The sequence below is a fragment of the Hibiscus syriacus genome, unplaced genomic scaffold (genome assembly GCF_006381635.1).
Source record: "Hibiscus syriacus cultivar Baekdansim isolate YM2019G1 unplaced genomic scaffold, ASM638163v2 tig00111584_pilon, whole genome shotgun sequence".
Classification (NCBI taxonomy): Eukaryota; Viridiplantae; Streptophyta; class Magnoliopsida; order Malvales; family Malvaceae; genus Hibiscus; species Hibiscus syriacus.
Genome location: NW_024063127.1, coordinates 1,036,170 through 1,061,830, shown reverse-complemented (window position 1 = coordinate 1,061,830; position 25,661 = coordinate 1,036,170). Strand labels below are relative to the sequence as shown.

General features: G+C 33.6%; 1 pseudogene; it reads right to left on the bottom strand.

Moving 5' to 3' along the window:
- LOC120165572 overlaps nucleotides 1-25,661 on the bottom strand; it is a 42,176-nt pseudogene that overhangs the window by 8,073 nt on the left and 8,442 nt on the right.

Genomic DNA, 25,661 nt, shown 5'->3' with positions numbered 1-25,661 from the left:
AGGAAAGCTATCTCATGATCTGTCTACCAGAAATGTTTGTCCCTCGAGTGAGGCATTTTATTAGAAATGTTGTGCATCGCGCAAAGGAAATGATGAAAATGCCCTGTACAAAGGTCTTATGGATGACCCAAAGGACTTACGCATTACGCTCGGAAGCCTTACTGATGGCCCGAAGGACTTACTTATCAAGAAACCCTTGAAAATCAAGCTTAGTTTCTTAGTTGTCAAGGAACCCCTAAAAATTAGGCTTAGTTTCCTTTCTTAAAATCTCTTTGGAGATAATTATCAAGAAATCCCTAAATCAGGCTTAGTTTCTAAAAAATCATTTGAAAACATTATGCTCGAAGGTCTTATGGATGGCTCGAAGGACTTATCATCTTGCTCGAAAGACTTATAGATGGCCCGAAGGACTTACGCATCACGCTCAAAAGACTTATTGATGGCCCGAATGACTTACTCATCAAGAAACCCTTCAAAATCAAGCTTAGTTTCTTAAAATCTTTTGTTTCGAGCAAAACTATCTCAAGCGAGATAAATCTTCTATTTCGAGTGAAACCATCTCAAGCGAGATAAAATCTGGTTTTAAGAAAAATAATTTATAGTGAAATGAAATGTCTTATTTTGATTAAAAATTTTCTCAAGCGAGACAAAGTCTGTTTTAAGAAAAACAATCTTGAGTAAAAATAAATATATTCTTTCGAGTAAAACTGTCTCAATGATTATAGATCGTCCACTCCTGTATGTTGAGGAAATATCTTCAGAAGATCTGATTGTTCATATCAGGATGTTGAATCCCCAAAGATGCCCCAACATTTAATTTTAAATCTATAAGATGCCCCATCATTCATCGTTTCTTTCTTCAACAAAAATTCTAAGCATGTGCATTGTGTCTGAGAGTCGCATGTCAACCACCAAGATTCACTCCAGAAAGATTGTCTTGTTTGAAAAACGTTTTTCTTCTTCTTTTTCATTTTCAAAAGTCTTAAAATATCAATTAGAAAAGTTTTGAAAAATGTTTAATCAAATATTTTGAGAAAATATTGCCACTTTCTAGGTATCACAATTGACACAAATCATAAAACAAGAGTTCAATGGATATCAAAGAATTAATTACACTTTTAATCCTTCAATAAATTATAGCTATTTGACAAGTGTTAAGATCAATTCTATCTTTGAGGTATGGTTAAGTAAGGAAAAGATAAAATGTCTCTGGTTATTGTTTTTGGTATAATGTATGGTGTTCTCATTTCTTTGATGTTTATAAATATGATGGAGTAGCTTATATGCTCGTCTACTAGAAGTATTCTCCGACTTCCACTCTCATGATCACACTCGGGTTGTGTGATGCCTTATCAAGGGATTTGCGATCGCCTTCTATGCCACAACTGCACCATCTTTATATTCTAGCCACATTTTCAGGTTTTCAACTCAAATCCTCCTTTAGTTTCAAGACGTTATTCAAAATTTATGTCTTAAACCCCATTTGTTATTTTTTTTCTCTATCATGCATTAAAGATTTTAAAAACCTTTTGTAATTCCTGATGGTCGGGATGAGATCTGAAGATAGTCTATTCTGTTTAGAAATCGATGTATGATTAAAAGATACTTTTAAGGCATGTAATATAGGTCATGGTTCACGGTTGTGAAAGAAAGGGATAAAAGGCCCACGCAAGTGTTTAAGGGTAATTGAACGAATGATCAATTCATTTTGATGCCTTCAATCTTGTCTTGCTCGATTTGAATATGCTCGTACACTTCCTTTATGATCTTCTGGTGAACTGATCTTGGAATGATTGTGCTTGATCAATCTTATTGTTTGAAGCTTGATGTGTTATTTGACTCGAGGGACTCTTTGCATGTACTTCTTGTCTTCTTTTTTCTCTTTGCTTTTTCTTTTGCTTTTTCCTTTGTTTTGGTTTTTTTCTTTTTTTTTTCTTTTTTTTTTCTTTGCTCTTTTTTTTCTTTGCTTCTTTTCTCTTTGTTTTTCTTTTCTCTTCGCTTTAATTTGATCTTTGCACTCTGCATTTGGTTCACATTTCAATATCTTATCTGGATTGATGTCTTCACTCATGCGAGCATATTTCCTCCATCTTGCCCCTAGTGTGGAGGGTGATCCTTGGTTAGGGTTGAATTAGAAGAAAATATCATTCAGGCTCAAATGAAGTCACAAGGGATATATTTTCTCCTTTTGTGAAGGGATAATTAAATAAAGTCTTTCATCATTTCATACACAAAAGTCCTTGCAGAAGAGGTATCCCTAGGGGATAGATTTTCAGGATTAATTTTATTCACATGAAAATAATGTAATTAATGCACGATAGAATTACTTTGAAATAATTTTTTCTGCTTCTTGCTTCCAGCATGCCTTAATTGTACAAGCTCAACTTCAAAAAAAATTGATGCGAGACGTCCCACGTTGTCTTCTTAGAAGAAGGTTTACATTCAAGTGAACATCTTGTACTCAATGTCTCTTTAGGTTTATTGGTAGAAAAAATGTTGGTTTTGCGTCTAAGAAGACAATGATGTAACTTTATTGGCTCAAAGAAAGGTAAAGGTATGAATTTTTGTCTTAAAAAAGATAAAAACAATGTTTCAAAGTCTCAAAGAGATGGAATGTCAAAATTTGGTTCTTTGGTAGTGACCTTGAATTATTTTGGGTAAATAATCAAGAGATTTTATTTTTGGTTCTAGATGGTATAAGAATGGTCTAATCTTGTCATATGTCAAAAATCTATAATTCTTGAAGAATTAAGAGAATCCGTAATTCATTTGATATTCAAAGAACTAAAGATTAAAACTCGTTCAATTATTCAACCTTAGAAGGTAACATAAGTTCAATCATTAAAAGATTAAGCAAATATGAAAGATAGAACAAAAATGATTTCAATCAAAATAGTGCTCTCAATGCAAGTGGTAGTTGCAATGCCCCCATCCTTCTTCGATTGTCCATTCCTCTGAATCAATCAAATTCTGGATATTGATCTTCAGTTCCCCACAATTCTCAATGAGGTGCCTCGATCTTCACATGGTGATAGCATCACATCCATAGCTCTCAATCCTTTCTTAGCACAAGTGGGGTGACTTCATCTTACCTTAAAACTTTTATCGCAAGACTCTCCACGAGTTACTCTTGGGACCCGTGATTAATGCATGCTGAGATGCAATGTACATCATATAATATACAATGTATATATGTTGATGCAAAGATATAAAAATTCTCATGCAAATGCAAATATGCAAAAAAATTGGAGTGCAAAATTCGAGATGTAAATAGAACAAGGAATTGATCCCAAAATAACTATTCCTAGAATAATTCTCGAAAAATTGACAATGTCTCGGTACACTGGGGAAGTAAAAATATGGTCCATCTGTAAGTTGTCCAACTCTTGCGAGCATCTGGGTACTGCATCATCTTCAAAGCTTCTACTTCGTCTCCTGCTTTTAGAAATCTTTCGAGCTAGCTCGTGATCTTCAACTGTTACTTTGGTGTCGAGTCGTCTCAAGTCTAACTTGTTACCTCAGTAAGCAAATGTCTGGCTCGTCTCCTTGGTAGGTAGACTCCCTTTCGACGCTGCTCGATCTACGTGGAGCATCTTTGAACTCATACTGATCCCATCGAAAGGCATTACTGTGGCATTGTTTTTCAAGAACCTTCTAAACAATCAATTATTTACGGATCAATACCTTTGAATGATATGTCATGTTCATGCAAAATGCAACAAAAGCAGACAAAAGGAAATCAATGTTAGTAGAAACAAGACAAAAAGAAAAAAGTTAGTTGAAATGATTAGTCAAAGAAATATAATCTCAGCAGAAATAATTAAATATGACTCAAAGTTGAAACTGAAAAATTAAGGCATTCAAAGAAAATTAATAGTCCTAACCACATGAGTTCTATCTCTTCTAGGCTATCCACATGGCTCTAGTGGGGTATATTTACTAAATTCTCTATATGAAGTTGGGTTATAGCAAAGATTCCCGAGCTATATTTACAACCTGCTAAGGTTGACCTCGATTCTGGCCCATTACAGACTTGCGAATCAGATTCAGCTCAGGGTATCACACCACTAAAAGCGTACCTCATATCTGATATCTGGATAGGTAACTTAGGGTCCTTTCCAGAGATACTTTATCAGACCCACACAAGAAAGCCCAATACTCCTCGTGAGGTGTGACGTTTCTCTCTACTTAGGTAAATCGGGTTGGAGCTCGGGTTTAGAGCTATGATATGCAACAATCTTAAATAATTCCACAAAAGTGTAAGCATTAACCAGAGATAAATATGTTTTTTTTCTTTTTTGAAATAACCTAATGAACCGTAAATTAAATAAGATCGAACTCGAAATTTCCAAAATCATAAATATAGGGTAACCAACTCGTGGCTCAACTCTCAAGTTGTTTAAAAAACAAAAATCCTAGCGGAGTCGCCAATCTGTCGATACCGTTTTTCGCCTGGGCGGGGAAAGACTGATACAGACTCGGGGGTTTTCTCGTTGAAAATATTTTGAAATGTGAGGAGTCGCCATCAATCATTTAAGGTGCGATTAGACATTATTAAAACTGAGTGATTGTAATAAAACGTTTTATTTTTATCAAAATGCCAAGTTGTGGGGTATTTGAAAATCCAAAAATCGAGTTCATGAGTCAATTACACGTGGGGAAGGATTAACAACCCCACAAGCGCCCAAAAATTGGTACCTAGTTGAATACCCTATATTTAAAATCAGAAATTATGAGTTCAATCTTTATTTAATTTGAAAATCATTACGGATACAAAGTTAAAAAGGGTATTTGTTTATTGAGACCGATAGCATTCACTCCCAAGCGTAAATGCAGGGGGTCAACTATTGTGTCTAATAACCGAGCATTGCCTCGTTTTTAGAAAACATGATGCAATTTTTGAAAATGATGTCGACCTATTTTAGGAATCACTAGTAGTCACCCCCAGTGCATGATGGTGGGAGATATACTATTAATTCCTTAATAAGTGAACATTGTCTTATGTTTGAAATATGTAATCAAATAAACTTTTATTGATTATAATTAAACTAAAAGTAAATTAAGGTTATTTCGAGCTTAAAGTGTCAAATTATGAAAATTAATGAACCTATGGGCTAAAACCTAAAATGGAGGCTCTAATATTATTACAATTTGATTTTAATCAATTACTGAATCGAATGATCGAGATGGTCCCTTGAGCATTTAGGCGAGGGTCAACTCGAATTATTCACTAAATTAAAAGGATTAGAATGAAATATAACCTAAAGTGGAGGTCCTATTTAATAAACTATTTAATTTTAATCACATGTACAATTCGAAGAATTTAATTGGAACCTCGAGAAAAAAACGAGGACCAAAATAAGAACTTTCTTAATTTGAGGATTAATATCTAAAATAAAAACAATCTAGGTTGAGGTTAAAAACCTAAATCAAAAAGGTTCTAATAAAAAATCTAAATTTCTAGGACTAAATTAGTGAAATTAAAATTAAAGATAACAACTAAAAAATAATTACCAAGTAAATGGATTGAATTGCAATAAATTAGAAATACAAAGATAAAATTAAATACCAAAAATAAAGATTTAAGGGACTAAAATAACAAGAATAAAAATTTAAAGGACTAAATTAACAAAAAATAGACTTAAGGGACTAAATTAAAAAATAGAAATTTAAAGGCCTAAAATAGTAAAAATAGAAACTTAAGTGACTAAAATAACAAAAATAGTAATTTAATAGGCCAAAATAAAAAAAAACCATAAACTTAAGGGACTAAAATGTAATTACAAATAAACCAGAGCCAAATCACAAATATTAATTAAATAGTACATGTACTAGAAATGAAAATAACCCATAATTAATACCAATGACTAAAATGAAATAAGAATAAACATAAAGGACCATACCATAATTAAACCAAATGTTAAGAAGTGACAAATAATTTTTTTACAAATGACATGGCCAAAGTCAAAAATTAACAAAAACATACAACGCCTAGAATTAGTGACTAAAATAACCTAATTAAAAATATTGCGACCAAGGTCAAATATTGACAATAATAACAAAATAAATAAGGACATGACTAAATAAGAATATGAAACATAAGATGATTAAATAAATATTCCATTTCATTATGAACCAAAACATCAGATTACAAACTAAAGGGACTAAACTCAAATTTCCCCTAAAAGAAGGAAAACACGAAAATGGGTGGGGACAAAATGACAGCGTTTTGGCCAGACTATATATATGATTTTTAAGGCCAAAAATGGTAATTTCCTTTCATTTCTCTGGTTTGGAAACGAGATAGGATAGAGATAGTTTTCAAATTCTCTCAACTCCCTCATCGGGGCAAAGGGGAAAACGTCACCGTCGTCGGAACTCACGACGGAGCACGGTGACCGGAGAAAGGCCACCATTCCCAAAATCTTCCTCTAGTCCTCCCTAACTCAAAACCCCACATCGATCATCCTAAAAAAAACCTTAAAGCCATAGATCTAGGTTTGATACCTTCAAATATTTTGGGAAATCGGCAACCTTTTGACTTCACGATGCCTCTCTGATCAAGGTAAGGGTTCCCTTTCTCTTTTAGCTTGTATTCGAATATATGGTTGGCTTTTTGTTTGCTTTTTTTCTTTTTGTCTCTTTTTCTTTTGTGCTCTCTTTTTCTTCCTCTTTTTCTATTCGAAAACCCTCTCCCCATTTTTTTCCTCATATCCACCGAATGTTCACCTCTCCTTTTATCAATATCTTGCATGTGATTGATATCTTTGCCTCTACCCAAGGAGATAATTTTGTGACAGAGGCCAGACTTCTTTTGATTTTCTTTTCATTTCTTAAATTAGATTGTTGAGTGACTACTTGATGATTAAGTTACTATTTGTATACGGGAACAGTATGTGGCAATATGGGCAATGGCAGGCGATGACAGCAACATCATACCCCTAAGGTTAGGTTTCAGAAACCCTAGGGGGCCGGGCCGAATCTTGGGCTGCTGGATCGGGTCAGATCTGGGTCTGAACAACAAGGCTTTAGTTGGGTCAGATTCTGGGTATGGACTAGGTTCCAGTTGGGTTTCGGTTGATGTTGTTGTAGCTGGGCTTGGGGATTGTTGTAGTGGGGTCCCAAGTTATATATTGGGCATGCAAATGTAAATGTAAATAAATAAATAAATAATAATAATAATATATTTAATACACTAACAAAAAATGGGTGTTTACAATATAGAAAAATAAAGGACGATCCACACAGACTAAAAAAGTATGAATAATTTACTTGTTACGGCCCTTGAGTTTTAACTACAAAAGTAAAAATGGGGTTTAAAAATAATGAAAGTAATAAAATAAATAAATAAATAAAAAATGGAAAATGATAAGAAAATAAATAAAGTAGAAAAATTCAATCGAGATGATATAGCCTTAGGTTTTTCTTAGCCTCAATTTTGATTAAACATCGGAATAGAATTTTCCCTTCATGATGTACAACGTTTTCAATCAACAGGGCCCAACCCTTACAAATATCTCTTCTCTTCGATTAATCAAAATTTCCAAATTTATCTCCGAAATCTGATCTTTTTTTGTCTAACAATGTCTATCACCATTAGATCCAAAATAGCTTTAAGTTCTGAAAAAGCCCAACTCGAGTTATAGCTCACCAAGAATCAAAATCGATCTTGATTCCCCTTAGTAGACCACCTTTAAGTTTAGTCACATAAAGTCGAATTACGACCAACCAATCCGACTTCCAAATTTCAAGAACAAATAATTTTCAAATCAATGTGCACTTTTTGAGTTTAAGATGTTGTAACTTTTAAGGGAATGAATTGCCACTCTTAGTTTCCAAAAAATCAAAGAATACAATTTGAAGGTATGAAGATCAAGAATCAATTCTCACAATTAGAATTGAGCTTCACAAAAAGTAAAACTTTAATAAATAACCAAGGAAATATAAATTCTAATATGTTTTTCAATTGTTTAACTTAAGAGGTATTTATAACCCAAAAAATCTAAGTAAATAAAATAACTAATTTCTAAATAAAATATAATAATAAAGATAAAATAATCAAACTAAAGATCCTATCAAGAGTTATTAGTAGATAAAGTAATTAATTCTAAATAAAATATAATAATTAAATAATTAAATTAAAAATCCTAAATTAAGAAGGTTTATTACAAAAGATAAAAATTAATAGCTTAAGCCTTGTAGTTCTGGTTGAATTATGCTTTTCCTTATAACCTTATCTCCTGTAAATTCCAAATTAAATATTCAATATAATTTTGTCTTAGAAGATGTTGACTGGACCATCAAAATTTGTAGGTTGTTGGGCTAATTAATCCAATGAAGCTTTTGTCCAAAATAGACCCAAAAGGGAGCACATCAGTAATATTGAAGCGACAAATGAGGAGTAAATGATAGTAAAAATATACAATATTCAACACTTATCAAAGTCCCCTTCACTTATTCAATGTTTATCCTCAAGTATACTTCAATTCAACATACTAAGTTTCCATTTACCTTCCATTGTCAGGCTTTACATCTCAAAATACCAACAAAGTCAAGTCTGCATCAAATATTTGAACCAAAATATTAATCAAGTAGAAGAGAATGAATAAGATAAATTTATGCCAAATCAGAACATCCTATTAATCCATTAAAGTGTTTATGGTGTAATCAACTCTCAAAGTTAGAACATAACAAAAGATTACCATAGGCATTCAAGTGAATCAAATCTCCACCAATGTATATGAATATGATGCTAAAATCAAAAGGCCTTAATCAAAGGTTGTAACGGGGCTTAGGTAAGGGTATGGAAAAGGCAAAAATGTAGGCTTCACAATAATTAAGATGAGATGCTCATAAGATCAAATCCACGAAACAATATCAAACAAATCTCAATCTATTAAAAGAATTTCAACTTTCAACCAATAAATTAAAACCTTTTTTCAGGTTTCTCTATCTCTCTTTAAGCTTTTTTTGAACTCTTTCCTTCTTTTTTATGTTTTATCTTCCTCTTTTTTTGTCGAGCACTCTTTTTGTTTTTCTTTTTTGATGGAACAACTTGTTTTGTTGTCTCGAAAAAGGTAGCAAAAGCGAGATAAAATCAAAGACTTTGGGTTTTAAAGTGTGGTAAAACAAAGAAAAGGGAAAATGACTCAAAGTGGCTAACTAAGGGAAAAATAAATGGGTAGGCATTTTCTTTGAGGTATGAAAAATTGGTTAATCCTAATTGCCCTTATCATTTCAAAGCATCATATCCAAACTATAATCTAAACATGTATTCACAAGCAAGTTCTAGAATATAAATTCTAATTTTGACACACTAAAGACAAGAAAACCAAGCAAGAATGTAAGGAATTGCTCTACAGGGTCAAATTTTACCCAAAAGTGTAACTAACATAAAGTCAAGTGCACTTTCAACCAACGAACTCAAGAGATGTGATCATAATATTTTCAAGAAAAACACTAGTCACATTATCCACTTTCATGCATCTTAATCTAAACAAAAATGTATCCAATACTTTCAAGGAATTCAAAGATGTTTAACAAAAATCAATATATTCAACATAAAATTCAACAATATTCAAACTAAAGAATACCAAAATTCAAGCATATGAACAATAAGAGAAAAATTTGATTCGATTCCACCCCTCGATTAAAGAATGTTGTCCTAATACGAAATAAATAAAGGAAAAGATAGAAAAACTACTCATGTCTAGCATCGATGGCTTGTTTGAAATAGAATCTGCCATAAGATTTACCATTATTAAATTTCTCTAATTTGTGATAAAATCTCGAACCAACATCATGTTTGTAATTTCAAACTCGATCAAAAAACACATGGTATACCTAAACATATAAAGAAAAATAAATAACCTAAAATAAAATAATATAAATAAAAAATAATGAAAATTGGTTGCCTCCTATTAAAATGCTTTTGTTTAATGTCGTTAGGTCAATGACCTATTTTAGACTAGGTTCTTTGAGAATGATTTCTTTGACCACACAAGCTTGGTGGTTCTCATAATTTCATGTTTGAATTTAAAAGCAACACATATTTCCCGATATAAAAAGATTTAAAATAAATTCACCGGTCATGAAATTCTTTTGTCTTATATTGGTAGATATGGGCATTGTCATAAGTGTTTCTTCATGCTCTTGAATATATAATTTTTTAGCTTCATCGACTGCATCCATGTCTGTGTTGCATTCTTTAATCGCCTAGCAAGCTTTGTGCTATAATTCAACATTCAAATGGCATGATTTACCAAAGAATAAGTTGTATGGGGACATGCCAATGAGATCTTTATATGTGGTGTGGTATGCTTATAAAGCATCGGTAAGTTTCAAGCTCTAATATTTTTTATTCGGCTTCACGATCCTATTAAGAATCGATTTGATTTCCTAATTTGAAACTTTTGCCTAACTACTCTTCTGATGATGGTAAGTTGTGATGATTCTTTTTTCAACTCCATATCTCTTCATGAGTGCTTCAGCGATTAAGTTAACAAAATGTGTTCCACGATCACTGATTATCACCCTCGGTGAGCCAAACTTAGAAAAATAAAATCCTTTAGAAAATCATTAGTGATTTTAGCATCATTATTACGAGTAGCTCTTTCTTATACCCATTTAGACACATAATCAACAGTGAGAAGAATTTAACAATTCCTAAAAGATGAAATGAAATATCTTATATAATCAATTTCCCATGCATAAAAATTTCACATACTTGAATTGGATTAAGGGACATGCCGAACGATTTATTTAGTTATTGTTTTGTTGTTAATTACTCCTTGTTGATTAGTTGGTATTGTTGAATTAGGAATTTTTATTTGTTTTCTGTGCAGGATCTTTATATATGGAAACACCTCTAAAAAGATGGAGTTTTGTAGTTTTAATTTTTTGAGTCAAGGATGAAATAGTGGGCATGATTTGGGACATCAAAGTGTTTGATGTGGCATCCAATTAGCAACTTCCAGAAGGAGGTCCAATCAGCATTTCTAGAAGGACGAGCAGATTACTTAGGATCAGTTTAAATTCGAATTTGGAATTATCATTTGTTTTTAGGATTTTATTTGAATATTTTTCAAGATTTATCTTTAGCCATTTTTACTTCAGTTTTAGGGTTTTAGAAAGCTATACATACCCTCTAAGGATAAACTTGAAAGACATAAGATTTAGCTTTGTTCTTGTTTTCTTATTTTATAAAGTCTTTATTTTATTTCACTTTGTTTTTACTTTTAATTTTTTTTTTCTTTCTTTAAAATGTTAAGTATAATTTCTATCGTGCTAAGCTAATTTTCCAATAAGCCAAAGGCTGAAGCGATGACTCAATTTTGATCATGAGAATTGAAAAACACCTAATACCTTTGAGTTAAATTCTCAATTTTATACAAACTTGGATTGCCAATGGGTGTTTCCTTTAAAAATCAAAACATTTTCATTTCAAAAACTGTACATTGACTTGGAAGTTGTTCTGATCTGAAATTGGGAGGAAGACTCGATTGGTAGCAAGTTCAACTTCCTGGGAACACACTTAGGGGAGGTCCACTAAGGGAAATTGAGATCGGATTTGATTCTCATTAAGACAACATAGTACGAGTCGGGTATTTCCAAAGCTTAAAATTGAATTAGTGTTGACGACGATAATTGTGGTTAGTCTAGATAAGGACTGAAATTCAAAGATTGATTTTGGATCATTGGTTTACCGAAGAGAAAAACAAGTTACAAGGGTTGGGTCTTGTATACTGTAACTGACATTTATCTAGAGTAAAATCTTATTCGATGATCAATTAGAATTGAGGCAAAACAAGGCATGAGACTGTTTTAACTTAAATTGGATTTTTTCTTAATTTAAGTTTCATAAAAATTATTAAATTTAATATTTCATTTTTATACATTTACTTTCATTTACTCTTTCAATCCAAAACCCCATTTAATTACCCCTTTTCACCAAATATCAGATTAAAAAATATTTCACATCAGAATTTCCAAAGTCCTTGCGTATCAACCCTTCTTCTTTTTACTACGCTTATTTATTATTCTTTTGAGACTAAGGATAATTTATTTGACAGTACATGACACTTTTCAAATTAGCGTCTCTACCAGGGACTTTAAAAAAGTTACTAATTTATTTTGTTTTTGATTTATGACCAATGAAAACTCGTACAAACTAGAATATTTTGATATAGAGGCAAAGCACAAGTTCGAAGAATCCATACGCAAACAGTTTCAGAGAAGAGAAGACAACGAAAATAGAAAAACCAACAACAAACAGATCCAAAACCAAATCCTGAAGCATCTGACGCTAGTACATACTATATTCACGAAGAATCGATTCCGATGGCCAATCAAATGAAACCACAAGTAGTATCCAAGGACCAAATTAAATTGAGAACTTTCCCTTTTTCCATAGCCAGTTTGGCTAAGGAATGATAATTTTATTTACCACGTAACTCATTCAATACTTGGGCTGACGTGACTCACATTTTTCTTGACATGTTCTTACATGCGAAAAAGGCAAGTGAATTAATAAGAAGCATCATTGGAATCCAAAAGAAAGACGAAGAATATCTTACTGGAATGATTTAAGAAGCTCTACACAAGTTGTCCACAACATGCATTATCAAAGCAAACACTTCTCTCGTACTTCTATAATAGATTGCTTCCTTAAAGATGAAGATGGTCGATGCTACTAGTGAAGGAACACTCTTCAGCATGACTCTTAATGCGATTAGAGAACTAATTTTTATAATGGCTTCCAACTCTCAACAGTTTGGCTCTTCAAGTGAACCTAGTCGACGGGTTCACGAGTTAAATACTATTTGTCTAAAAAGTAAAATAGATAAATGAATTGAAGTAGTAAATTCTCTTGTTTCATGAAAATCATAGCAATGAGGGTATGCGGAATATGCACAATCTCGGATCATCCAACAAATTACTGCCTGATGTTAAAAGAAGAGGTTGGCGCACAAGTAAACACAATACTTATTTTTTGGGACCTCCCTAGAGACCTTACATCCCTCACAGAAATACTTACAACCCAGGGTGAAAAGATCATCCAAATTTTAGTTATGCACAAGACCCGAGGCCTAATCAAAGTTATCAACAAATGTCACCTCCACCACAGTCGTATCAACCATAGAAGCCATCATTGGAATTAATCGTTGAGTCGTTGGATCTATCCCAGGAGAAGTTTCAGAATTGTACCGAAGTGTATTTGCAATAGATAGATAAACAAATAAGTCAACTAGCTTAGACCATGTGATGTTTGGAAATGTAGGGAAAACTTTCATCTCAAACCAAGGCAAACCCATGAGAAAATATGAGTGTCATCATCCTCTGGAGTGGTACAGTTGTCATACAACCAATCCTAGAGGTTGTAGGCGCAAGATCCATAAGAAGAAAGAAGAGCTAAGATCCTAGAGAGAATAAGAGATAGTTAATGCAAACTCCCAGAGAGGAAAATGAGTTGACGTAGGATCTCATAAAAAGAATAAAGATTAATCAAAATCTGATCCCGCACTATTTCTATCTGTCGTTCCTCCTATATTCCCCTCAAGTCTAGTACAAAGAGAATTAAAAGTTTTTCAGAAGGTGTAAATCAACATACCTCTTTCTAAAGGTATCAAGGTATGTTATATTTTTAAAGGACCTCTGCACGATAAAAAGAAGACTTATCGGGAATGAGAATGTGAACTTAAGAGAACATGTGTTAGCAATTTTCCAGCGTACGCTTCCACCAAAGTTGAAGGACCAAGGTATCTTTGCTATACCTTGTAAGATCGATAAGGTTGGGATAAAACGTGTAATGTATGATTTAGGTGCTTCTATTAATATAATATCGCTTTCTATGTACAACTTACTTTCTACTGAGCTCTTGAAGGAAATGAGATTGACGATATAGCTGGCTGACATATCCATGATATATCCTGAAAGAATCTTAGAAAACGTTCTTGTTTAGGTACACGAACTTATTTTTTTGACAGATTTCTATGCCATTGACAAGGGAAACGACCGACTAAACACTTCTTCAGAAATATTTCTTGGTCGTACCTTCCTTAGTACGACACATACAAAAAAATGTACGTAAGAAGTGGAATTCTTACTATGGAGTTCAACGGTGAGGTCATAAAATTTGATGTTTATAAAGCGATGAGATATCCAGATAACATTTCTAGTTTAAATTTTATTGATGTTATTGAACATGTCATTGATGAGTTTGCGAAAACTAACTTTATCAAAAATTTGTGCAGGTAAATAGAGGACTTCGATGAGAAAAACAGGGAGTTTGAATTTTTTTTTTCAAATTATTCTGATTCATTCATAGTCTTATCAAAATCTAAAATCTTATATTATGTTTTAAAAGCTCTCCAAATAGAATTGAAGCAATTTCTGGAACACTTGAAGTACGCATTTTTGGGAGAAAATGCCACTTTGTCAATAATTATATATAATAAATTGTCTAAAGAAGAAGAAGAAGATTTAGGTACTATTTTGCACACACATAATGAGGTGATCGAATGATCTATAGTCAACATAAAAGGGCTTAGTCCATCTACTTGCATACACAAGATAAAAAATAAAGAAGGCACGAAACCGTCACAAAAAGACCAACACCAGTTAAATCCACCGATAAGAAGTGGTAAAAAAGAAATCTAAAATCTTCTTGATGCCGATATTATTTACTCGATCTATGATAGTAATTGGGAAAGCCAGTTCATGTGGACCCAAAGAAAATTTTAGAGTCACAGTTATTAAAAATTTGGAAGGTGAATTATTCCTTCTGAAAGTTCAGAATAGATGAAAAGTTTGTATCAACTATAGGAAGTTGAATTTGTTAACTCAAAAAAATCACTTCCCTATTCCTTTTATTGATTAAATGATAGAAAGATTAGTTGGTAAATATCATTATTGCTACCTTAGTGGTTTTTTAGGTTTTTTCCAGATCCTAGTGGTGCTAGAAGACTAGGAAAAATGATATTTACATGTCCCTTGGGAATATTTTCTTACCGAGGCATGTCTTTTGGCCTTTGCAATGCCCCCCCACATTTCTGAGATGCATGCTTAACATATTTTCTGACTATATGGAAAAAGGAATTGAAGTCTTCATGGATGATTTTACTGTCGTAACCGGTTTTCGTCCGGGCACGAAATATTATAATTTGGAGGGGAAATTGATGTTAATAAATAATTTTCAAAATAATTGGTGAGTCGCCATCGACCTTTTGAATCAGGTAGGTCGAATACCTAAAAATTTTCTTTTAAAATAGTTTTTAAGAAAACCATATTTAAAAGATGAACTGATCTGCGTTTTATAACCAAAAATTCGTTCTTTTTAATAATAAAAAGGGATTCGTGGTCGGTTACGTTTAGGGAAGGATTAGCACCCCTACAACGCCCAAAATTGGTACTTTTTAATTATAAATTGTCTCTATTATTAAAAATTTAAAAATTCAAAAATATATTTAATTTATAATCTTATAATTTTAAAATTGTAAAAAAAATATTTATTTATTTAAAAATATCCGAAAAGAACTTCTAGGTGCCTTAAGACAGCTCTTTTCTTTGATATTGATAAATATTAGTTTTTAAATAATATTATTTAATTTTTAATTATAAAATATCAGAATAGGACATCCAGTTGTATTAAGACTGTCCTTTTCTTCGATATCAAAAATATTTATTATATGTATATATAAAAATATTTAACAGTATAATAAAATAAAAATATCACTAAAATAATATATTTTAAACAATAAAATGAAAACATATAAAATAATAAAATTAAATCTAATTCCTAATTAATTGAAATATTAGGGATTAAATATTTTATTTTCTAATTTTAATAACTTAGTGACTAAAATGAATTTATTTAAAAATCAAATTTTAAAATAAAATTAATTAAAAATATGAACTAGGGATGAAAACTTTATTTATTAAAATTAAAGGATTAAATCTGTTATTTATCCTAAATATATTATTTTAATAAAAAGGACTAAAATGAATAAATTTAAAATTCGAAGACTGAACTAAAAAATATTAAAAATTCAATTTAGTGACTAAAATGTAAAGTTTACAAGTACTAAGGACTGCGGAAGGGATTTAACTATTTTGTAATTACGCGCATAGTCCTTCCCGAAACGACGTCGTTCGGGAAGGACTATAAATGTCCAATATCGGCTGGCCCGAAGGGCCAACCATTTCATTCCTCATTTCCTTCTCTCTCTCTAAACCGAGAGAGTTTCAAACTCTCTGCCTTCTCTCTAACTTCCCTCACCGGAGGGAAGCCGGTCATCGGTCGGCCACCGTGTGCCGCCGTGAATGTCACCGCCGGCCACCGCATCCGGTGGCCGGAAAAAATTATTCTTATACTAGTAGATAGATCGGACCGTCCTAAGGACGGTTCCGATGTTCTTTTTCCTTAAATGGCTCCCAATCGGAGCAGATCTGTAAATATACCTTCGGTATTTTTGATTTTCCGACGATGTTCAGTGATTCCGGTGGTGGTCAAAGCTTCCTTGGTAAGCTTCTCTCTCTTTTCTTTCTATTTTTGCTCTGCTGCTGTGGACTGGGATCGTTGGTAGTTGTTGTTGTTGTTATTTTTTTTCTCTGTATTTTTCTTTCTGTTTCTTTCTCTTCTTGCCCTCTCTTTTTTTTTCAGGTGGGTGGTGGCTTTTATAGCCACCACCGGTGCGGTCATCGGACCGGTCCGAAGAGAGGGCTTTGGTGAGTCACCGGACTACCAGTGGTGACTCACCCCGTAGCCTTGGCGTGGACGGCCGGCGTTGATCTTCTGGAGCCTTCATTCGGGACGTGGCAGCGGCGGAGGCGTCGGCAGTGGGCCATTGGACCACTTGGCAGTGAGGCGGCGGCTGGGATCTGGAAGCATCAGAGGCGGCTGGGTGTGGCTAGGGTTTAGAAACCCTAGCTGAAACCTTACTAATTTGTTTAGGGTTTCTGGTTGGCTGGACCGGTTCTAGTTGGCTTGTAACTGGGCCGGTCCAGTTGTAATTATTTATTAAATAATAATAATATATAATAATAATATATAATATTAATAATAATAATAAATACTAATAATAATAATAATAATAATATTAATAATGATAATAATAATATTAATAATAATAATAATAAAATGCTAATAATAATAATAATACTAATAATAATAATAATAATAATATTAATAATAAATAATAATAATAAAATGGATAAAAAATAGTATCTTCAGCTGCCCCTCTTTGCTCATTCTTGTGTTAACAAGAATAGGGCAAAGATGAAAAGATAATAAAATTTTTTATCTATTTGACTTTACTTTGATTATAATGGAGATATTGAGTAAATTCTTCTCTCTCTCCAAATAAGTTCTTCTTATTATGAACTCTCTGCTGGGGATGATGATGACCTCCTTTCTGTGATAGAGTCATTCAAAAGGTTGAATAAACTTTTGATGAGTTCTTCTCATTATGAACTTTCTCTTCTTTCTTCAGATGATATCAAACAAAGGTTGAACAAGCTCTTCTCATTATGAACTTCTTCTTCCTTCTTCAGATGAGTTCTTCTTATTCATGAACTTTCTTTGGCCATGTTGATCCATCAAATGATGAATTTAAACAAAAAGTTGAACAAGTTCTTCTCATTATGAACTTCTTCTTCCTTCTTCAGATGAGTTCTTCTTATTCATGAATTTTCTCTGGAAAAGATGATCCACCAAATGATGGATTCAGGTAAAAGGTTGAACAAATTCTTCTCCTTATGAACTTCTTCTTCCTTCTTCAGATGAGTTCTTCTCATTATGAACTTTCTCTGGAAAAGATGATCCACCAAATGATGGATTCAGGTAAAAGGTTGAACAAATTCTTCTCATTATGAACTTCTTCTTCCTTCTTCAGATGAGTTCTTCTCATTATGAACTTTCTCTGGAAAAGATGATCCACCAAATGATGGATTCAGGCAAAAGTTTGAACAAGTTCTTCTTATTATGAACTTCTTCTTCCTTCTTCAGATGAGTTCTTCTTATTATGAACTCTTCTTCTGGAAAAGAATGATCCATCAAGTGATGAATTCAAGCAAAAAGTTGAACAAGTTCTTCTCATTATGAACTTCTTCTTTCTTCTTCAGATGATGAGTTCTTCTCATTATGAACTCTTTCTCTGGAAATGTTGATCCATCAAGTGATGAATTCAAGCAAAAGGTTGAACAAGTTCTTCTCATTATGAACTTCTTCTTCCTTCTTCAGATGAGTTCTTCTCATTATGAACCTTCTCTGGTAATGATGATCCATCAAATGATGAATTTGAATCTTTGCTAAAATCTTTGAAATTCCTGTTAAAAATTCAACAAGAATAAAATGAATGAAAATGCACCTATTTTTGTAAACACCTAAAATATGATGCATGAATGTTAAGTTATTTGATTTCAGATTGGTGAACTGAATATTTCTTCAGTTGTAGAAACCCAATAAATCTTTCTTCTTCAAATCAGAGAATCTATCCTCTTTGACAAATGTAGAGGTAGATATAATGTCACAAAAATTTCTTGAGAATAAAACTCAATTGTGTAGGCTCTTGAAAAGCTTGCATTCAAGCAACATGTTGATTATGATAACAGCTCATCTGATTATGAAATGGCTTTTCAAGATGATTTCACAGATATCGATAGTTCTTCTAATACCAAAAAATCTTGACTTCTGATTCTGATGAGGAGAATAAACTGTTATACTTGACAAAAATGGGATTCTCAAAGGCTGAAGCTTCAATAGCCATGTAGAAATATGGTCCAAACTCATCAATTGTAAAATTGATAAATTTTATTTGTGCTGCTCAAATGACTAAGGCTGCTGATGCACTTCTTCGGATCAAATAACTCAAAGAACACTTCCAGAAGATGCTATGTTATGATCAAACAGATCAGATAACTCAAAGAACACTTCCAGAAGATGCTATGTTCTGTCCAATCAGATCAGATAACTCAAAGAACACTTCCAGAAGATGCTATGTTCTGTCCAACCAGATCAGATAACTCAAAGAACACTTCCAGAAGATGCTATGTTCTGTCCAACCAGATCAGATAACTCAAAGAATACTTCCAGAAGATGCTATGTTCTGTCCAATCAGATCAGATAACTCAAAGAACACTTCCAGAAGATGCTATGTTCTGTCCAACCAGATCAGATAACTCAAAGAACACTTCCAGAAGATGCTATGTTCTGTCCAACCAGATCAGATAACTCAAAGAATACTTCCAGAAGATGCTATGTTCTGTCCAATCAGATCAGATAACTCAAAGAACACTTCCAGAAGATGCTATGTTCTTCTAACCAGATCAGATAACTCAAAGAACACTTCCAGAAGATGCTATGTTCTGTCTAACCAGATCAGATAACTCAAAGAATACTTCCAGAAGATGCTATGTTCTGTCCAATCAGATCAGATAACTCAAAGAACACTTCCAGAAGATGCTATGTTCTTCTAACCAGATCAGATAACTCAAAGAACACTTCCAGAAGATGCTATGTTCTGTCTAACCAGATCAGATAACTCAAAGAACACTTCCAGAAGATGCTATTGAGCACATATAAAAGGTTGAATTGTTTATAAACATGTTCAGGAAGTGCCGAATTGACAGAAAGGGTCTGTAAGGCTTCTGAAGCTTATGACAATGAGCCACCTTCGAGTGTCCAGAAGTACGTTCTTGATGAGTGCTGAAAATGGAATCTAGTATGGGTTGGAAGGAATAAAGTTACTCCACTTGAACCTGATGAGGTGGAAATGCTTCTAGGTTTCTTTAAAAACCATATACAAGGATTTGTATAGAAACATGTTTCCCAGTGATATCAATGTCTTGTTTCTTTTTGTTGGAATCAATGCTTCAAAGGTTGACTTTTATTGTCTTAGTATATTTTTTCAAACAGATGTGCAAGAACTGAATGGTGATCGGTTGGAACAATTGATGAGTAGATTTGGCGGATTCGACCTTGTTGTCGGTATCACCACTTGTAACAATCTTGATGTTCATGACTTTAAGCTAGTGATGATTTGCCTATTTTGTATTCCATGTATTTAAAAGTATTAACATAAAGTGATATTCAGAAATCTTTAATTTATTTCAAAATTATGTTAATTCAATAGAAAAGAATAAATTGAATTTCCAAAAATAAATTAAATCTCAAATAAATTGAACTTGAAATAGATAAAATTGTATTCAAAGTTCTGGCAAACATAATAATGATAAAAATTCAAATGTCTCAACAAATTATGAGCATAAGTATTTCTAAATTAATCAAGTTGACACAACTTAGAGTAATGATGTAAGCCTTTGTCTGGAAGATCTCAATCGTTGTCAAAATGCTTGTAGATGTGAATCTTCTTCCAAACCATCAAAATCTTAAGAGAGTTCAATTGCCAGATGCCTAATATCAACCTGCATTTGAGCCGCCTTTTCAGGTTTTCAACTCAAATCCTTCCTTTGGTTACAAGATGCCCTTTGCGGGTTTTCACTTTGACCCCCTTTTTTTCTTTTTCTTCTTTTTCTTTCTTTCTTTCCTTTTTTTTTTTTTTTTTTTTTTCCTCTTCAAGCATAATATTTCTTGACAGAATCCGAGTTTATGGGATTTTTCAGAATTTTTCCATCCATTTCTGCCAAGATCAACGCTCCTCCGGAAAAGGCCTTTTTCACAACGTATGGTCCTTCCCAATTAGGCATCCATTTCCCACGGAAATCTTTATGTATAGGCAAGATCTTTTTTAGTACTAGATCACCCTCTTGGAATTCTCTTGGATGTACTTTTTTGTCATGAGACTTCATCATCCGTTTTTGATACATCTGTCCATGGCAAATAGCTTTCAATCTTTTCTCCTCAATAAGGTTCAATTGATCAACTCTAGCTTGGATCCATTCAGATTCATCCAATTTTATTTCTCTCAATATTCGGAGCGATGGAATCTCAACTTCAATTGGTAAGACTGCTTCCATCCCGTAGACTAAAGAAAAAGGCGTTGCCCCAGTAGATGTTCGAACAGTAGTTCGGTATGCGTATAGAGCAAAAGGTAACTTCTCATGCCAATCTTTGTAAGTTTCGGTAGTCTTCGTAATGATTCTCTTGATGTTCTTATTTGCTGCTTCAACTGCCCCATTCATCTTTGGACGATATGCCACTGAATTTGCATGTTTGATCTTAAACTGTGCACAAAGTTCGGTCATCATTTTGTTGTTCAGGTTCAGAGCATTGTCTGTAATAATCCTTTCTGGTAGACCATACCGGCAAACTATCTCTTTCTTTATGAACTTGCAGACTGTGGATCTCTTAATATTGGTATATGAAGCAGCTTCAACCCATTTGGTAAAATAATCAATTGCCACAAGGATGAAGCAATGTCCATTCGATGCTTTTGGTGTGATTGCCCCAATGACATCTATTCCCCACATAGAAAATGGCCAAGGTGCCGTCATTACATGTAAAGGAGATGGGGGTACATGAATCTTGTCTGCATATATCTGGCATTTATGACATTTCCTTGCATAATCAATGCAATCTGTGTACATGGTAGCCCAATAATATCCATATCTCATTATTTTTCTGGCCATGGAAAGACCATTTGCATGTGTTCCACATATTCCACTGTGTACTTCTTCAATGACGTTTCGAGCTTCGCTAGTATTTAAACATCTCAATAGCATTTGATCATTGCTTCTTCTATACATAATCTCTCCATCAAGAAAATATCCAGCAGCCATTCTTCTCAAGGTTCTTTTATCAATTTCTGATGCATTTGGTGGATAACTTTGATTTTTGATATATTGCAGGATATCATGATACCATGGTTTACCATCTACCTCTTCTTCCACACTATAACAATGTGCAGGAATTTCATATACTTGCATTTTGATTGGCATCATATCAACTTTCTTAGTTGCCTGAAACATAGCAGCTAATGTAGCCAAAGCATCTGCCATTTGATTTTCTTCTCGAGGGAGATAATTGAAGGTAACTTTCTCAAATTCTTTCACTAATTCGAGGGTAAAATTTCGGTATTCCAACAATTTGGGATCTTTTGTTTCCAATTCTCCTCGCAATTGATACACCACTAACGATGAATCTCCATATATCTCGAGAAATTTGATTTTTCTTTCTATAGCTGCTTTTAACCCCATGACACAAGCTTCATATTCCGCCATATTATTGGTACAAAAGAACTCCAGTCTGCTTGTAAAGGGATAATAAATATTTTCTGGAGAAATTAACACTGCCCCGATTCCTCGTCCTAAAGCATTAGATGCTCCATCAAAATAAAGCTTCCAAGTTGCAAATTCATCATTTGTTCTGACTTCTTCATTCATGGATATGCATAACAAATCTTCATCAGGAAAATTGAAGTTCAAAGGTTGATAATCATTTGATACACGACTGGCGAGAAAATCAGCTATGACACTTCCTTTTATCGCTTTTTGGTTGACATATATAATGTCAAACTCAGATAATAACATCTGCCATCTAGCCATTCTGCCTGTCAAAGCTGGTGATTCCATTAAGAACTTTAAAGGATCAAGTTTTGATATCAACCAAGTAGTATGGTATAACATATATTGTCTGAGTCTTCGAGTAGCCCACACCAAGGCACAACATAATTTTTGTATTGGTGGATACCGAACTTCACAATCAGTAAATTTTTTGCTCAGATAATAAATAGCTTTTTCTTTCCTTCCTGATTCATCATGCTGTCCTAGTACACATCCCATCGAATTTTCAAAGACCGTTAAGTAGAGAATTAATGGTCTATCAGGCATTGGTGATACTAAAATGGGGGCATTGGATAAATATTTCTTAATAATATCCAAAGTTTCCTGACATTCTTCATTCCAGACTTCAGGATTGTTCTTTCGAAGTAATTTGAACACTGGATCACATTTGTCAGTCAATTGAGAAATGAACCGAGATATATAATTTAATCTTCCCAAAAAGCCTCGAACTTCTTTTTTTGTGTTGGGTGGTGGAAGATCTTGAATTGCTTTTACTTTATCTGGATCAATCTCGATTCCTTTTTTGCTGACCACAAATCCCAAAAGTTTCCCAGAAGTTACCCCAAAAGTGCATTTAGCAGGGTTAAGCTTTAATTGATACTTCCTCAATCTCTGGAAAAGCTTCCTCAGATTTTGAATATGTTCTTCTTCCGTTCTGGATTTGGCAATCATGTCATCTACATATACTTCAATCTCTTTGTGCATCATGTCATGAAACAAAGTTACCATAGCTCTTTGATATGTTGCCCCTGCATTTTTCAATCCAAATGGCATCACTTTATAACAGAATGTGCCCCACATGGTTATAAATGTTGTTTTCTCCATGTCTTCAGGATTCATTTTTATCTGATTATATCCTGAAAAGCCATCCATAAATGAAAACCATGCATGCCCTGCAGTATTGTCCACCAATGTGTCTATGTGGGGTAAAGGAATGCTATCTTTCGGACTAGCTTTGTTGAGATCTCTGTAATCCACACACATTCGAACCTTCCCATTCTTCTTTGGTACGGGAACAATGTTGGCTATCCATTCTGGGTATTTAGATGCCTGTAGGAAACCTGCATTGATTTGTTTCATCACTTCTTCTTTGATTTGCAACAACATTTCTGGCCTCATTCTTCTGAGCTTTTGTTGGACCGGTTTATATTCTGGATTGATTGGAAGCTTGTGTATCACTATATCTGTGCTCAAACCAGGCATATCTTGATAGGACCAGGCAAATATATCTTTGAACTCTTGAAGGATATTTATCAATTCTTGTTTTATATGGACTGTCAGAGTGGTACCAATTTTCACCTCTTTTCTGTCTTCATCTGTTCCCAAATTCACAGTCTCAACCTTTTCTTTGTGGGGTAGAATTTGTTTGTCTTCTTTTTCTACCAATCTTAATAGTTCAGTAGGAATATCACATTCCAGTTCATCTTCACAACCATTGATTTCTTCCAGACATATAGGCTGCTCTAAATTTATCACTGGATTAAATTTAGGAATACACATGCTATTAACACGGTGACACCTGCAAATTTAAATCGGACATATTTACGAAAGAATATAATAAATTTATGAAATGTAAAAATGTAATAAAATGTAAAGAATGATTGCCATCTGAAAATTTTAAAGAAAGTTCCTTATATTTAACATAATTTCTTTTACAAGATAACAAAAAGTTTCATATTTTTGATCTAAACATAAAGATTAGTTCTGAATATTACTCTGCATTAATATTAAAAACTATAGGAAGATCTTCAGTGGTCCAATTGGTGAGTGTTTCTTCAGGAAGGCATGGTCGAATCATATCCAAATACTTGCCAGTCTTGTTGTTATTCGCGATCATGTTGATAAATAATCCATTCATATCTTCTTCAACTATGTCTTGATCTTTCATCAACTTTTCTTCTTTAAAGGCTTCAACAAGCTGCTGTTCCACATTAATTGTTCCCCCTGATCTGAATGTTGTCCTCAACTGTGGGAAAGACATGTGTTTCCAAAGGATTTCTCCTCCTTTCAATTTTGCCTTTCTGTCTTCACATCTTCTTTTCATCTCTTTGTTCTTTTGCTGAAGATTGGGCTTAAACCCCAGCCCAAAACGGTCTTTTTTCATCTTTATACTGATGGGAAATGAAATCCCTTGAAGATTCTTTCCTAGACCTCTCCCAGCTTTAGCTCCGATGCCTAAAGTTTGTTGTACCGTCATCTTGGTGCAATTGGACAATTTGGGATATGGAATTTTGCTTCCTTCTGCAATAAAGGTTGCATTTACAAATTCAAGAGCTCGAAAAGAGCATTCAAGAGCCTCATCATTGGTGTCGATATATGGAACATCGCTTGTTACAGACGCAATGATTTCTTCTTCAGCACTGACGCATATGAGTTGTCCATCAACAACAAATTTCAATTTCTGATGTAATGAAGAAGGAACGGCTCCTGCTGAATGAATCCATGGCCTCCCTAATAGACAATTATATGTGGGGTGGATGTCCATCACCACAAAGTCAATATTGTACACGACTGGGCCGATTAACAAAGGTATTTCCATTTTCCCAAGCACTTCTTTTTGAGTACCATCAAATGCTCGTACCACATTCTGATAACTCTTCATGTGTGATTGATCCAGAGGCATTCTTTGAAGTGTAACTAGAGGCATCAAATTGAGGGCAGACCCATTGTCAATCAATACTCCTGGCAACACATGACCATGACAATGTGTCGTGATGTTTAAAGCTTTTACTGACCCCATTCCGCCTTCTGGTATTTCATCATCTGTGAAGGTTATATAATTGTCGGCGGCTATATGTCCCACAATTCTGTCAAGTTTGTTGAGGGATATATCTTCGGGGATAAATGTTTGATTGAGGATTTTCATCAAAGCATTCCTATGCGTTTCTGAATTCATCAAAAGATCAAGAATAGAAATTCTTGCTTGTTTTGTGTAGTTGTTCAACCACACTATACTCACTATGTTTCAAGAACTTCAAAAATTCTTGAGCTTGCTTTTCTGTCACAGGCTCATTGAATGCTGGAAGGGATTCATCCTCAAATACCTTCTGAGGTATTGCCATGGCTTTTCCTTTTGCTTTCACTTGTTCTGAAGCATTGGATGTTTCGGGAGAGTAACATCTCCCACTTCTTGTAAAAAAACC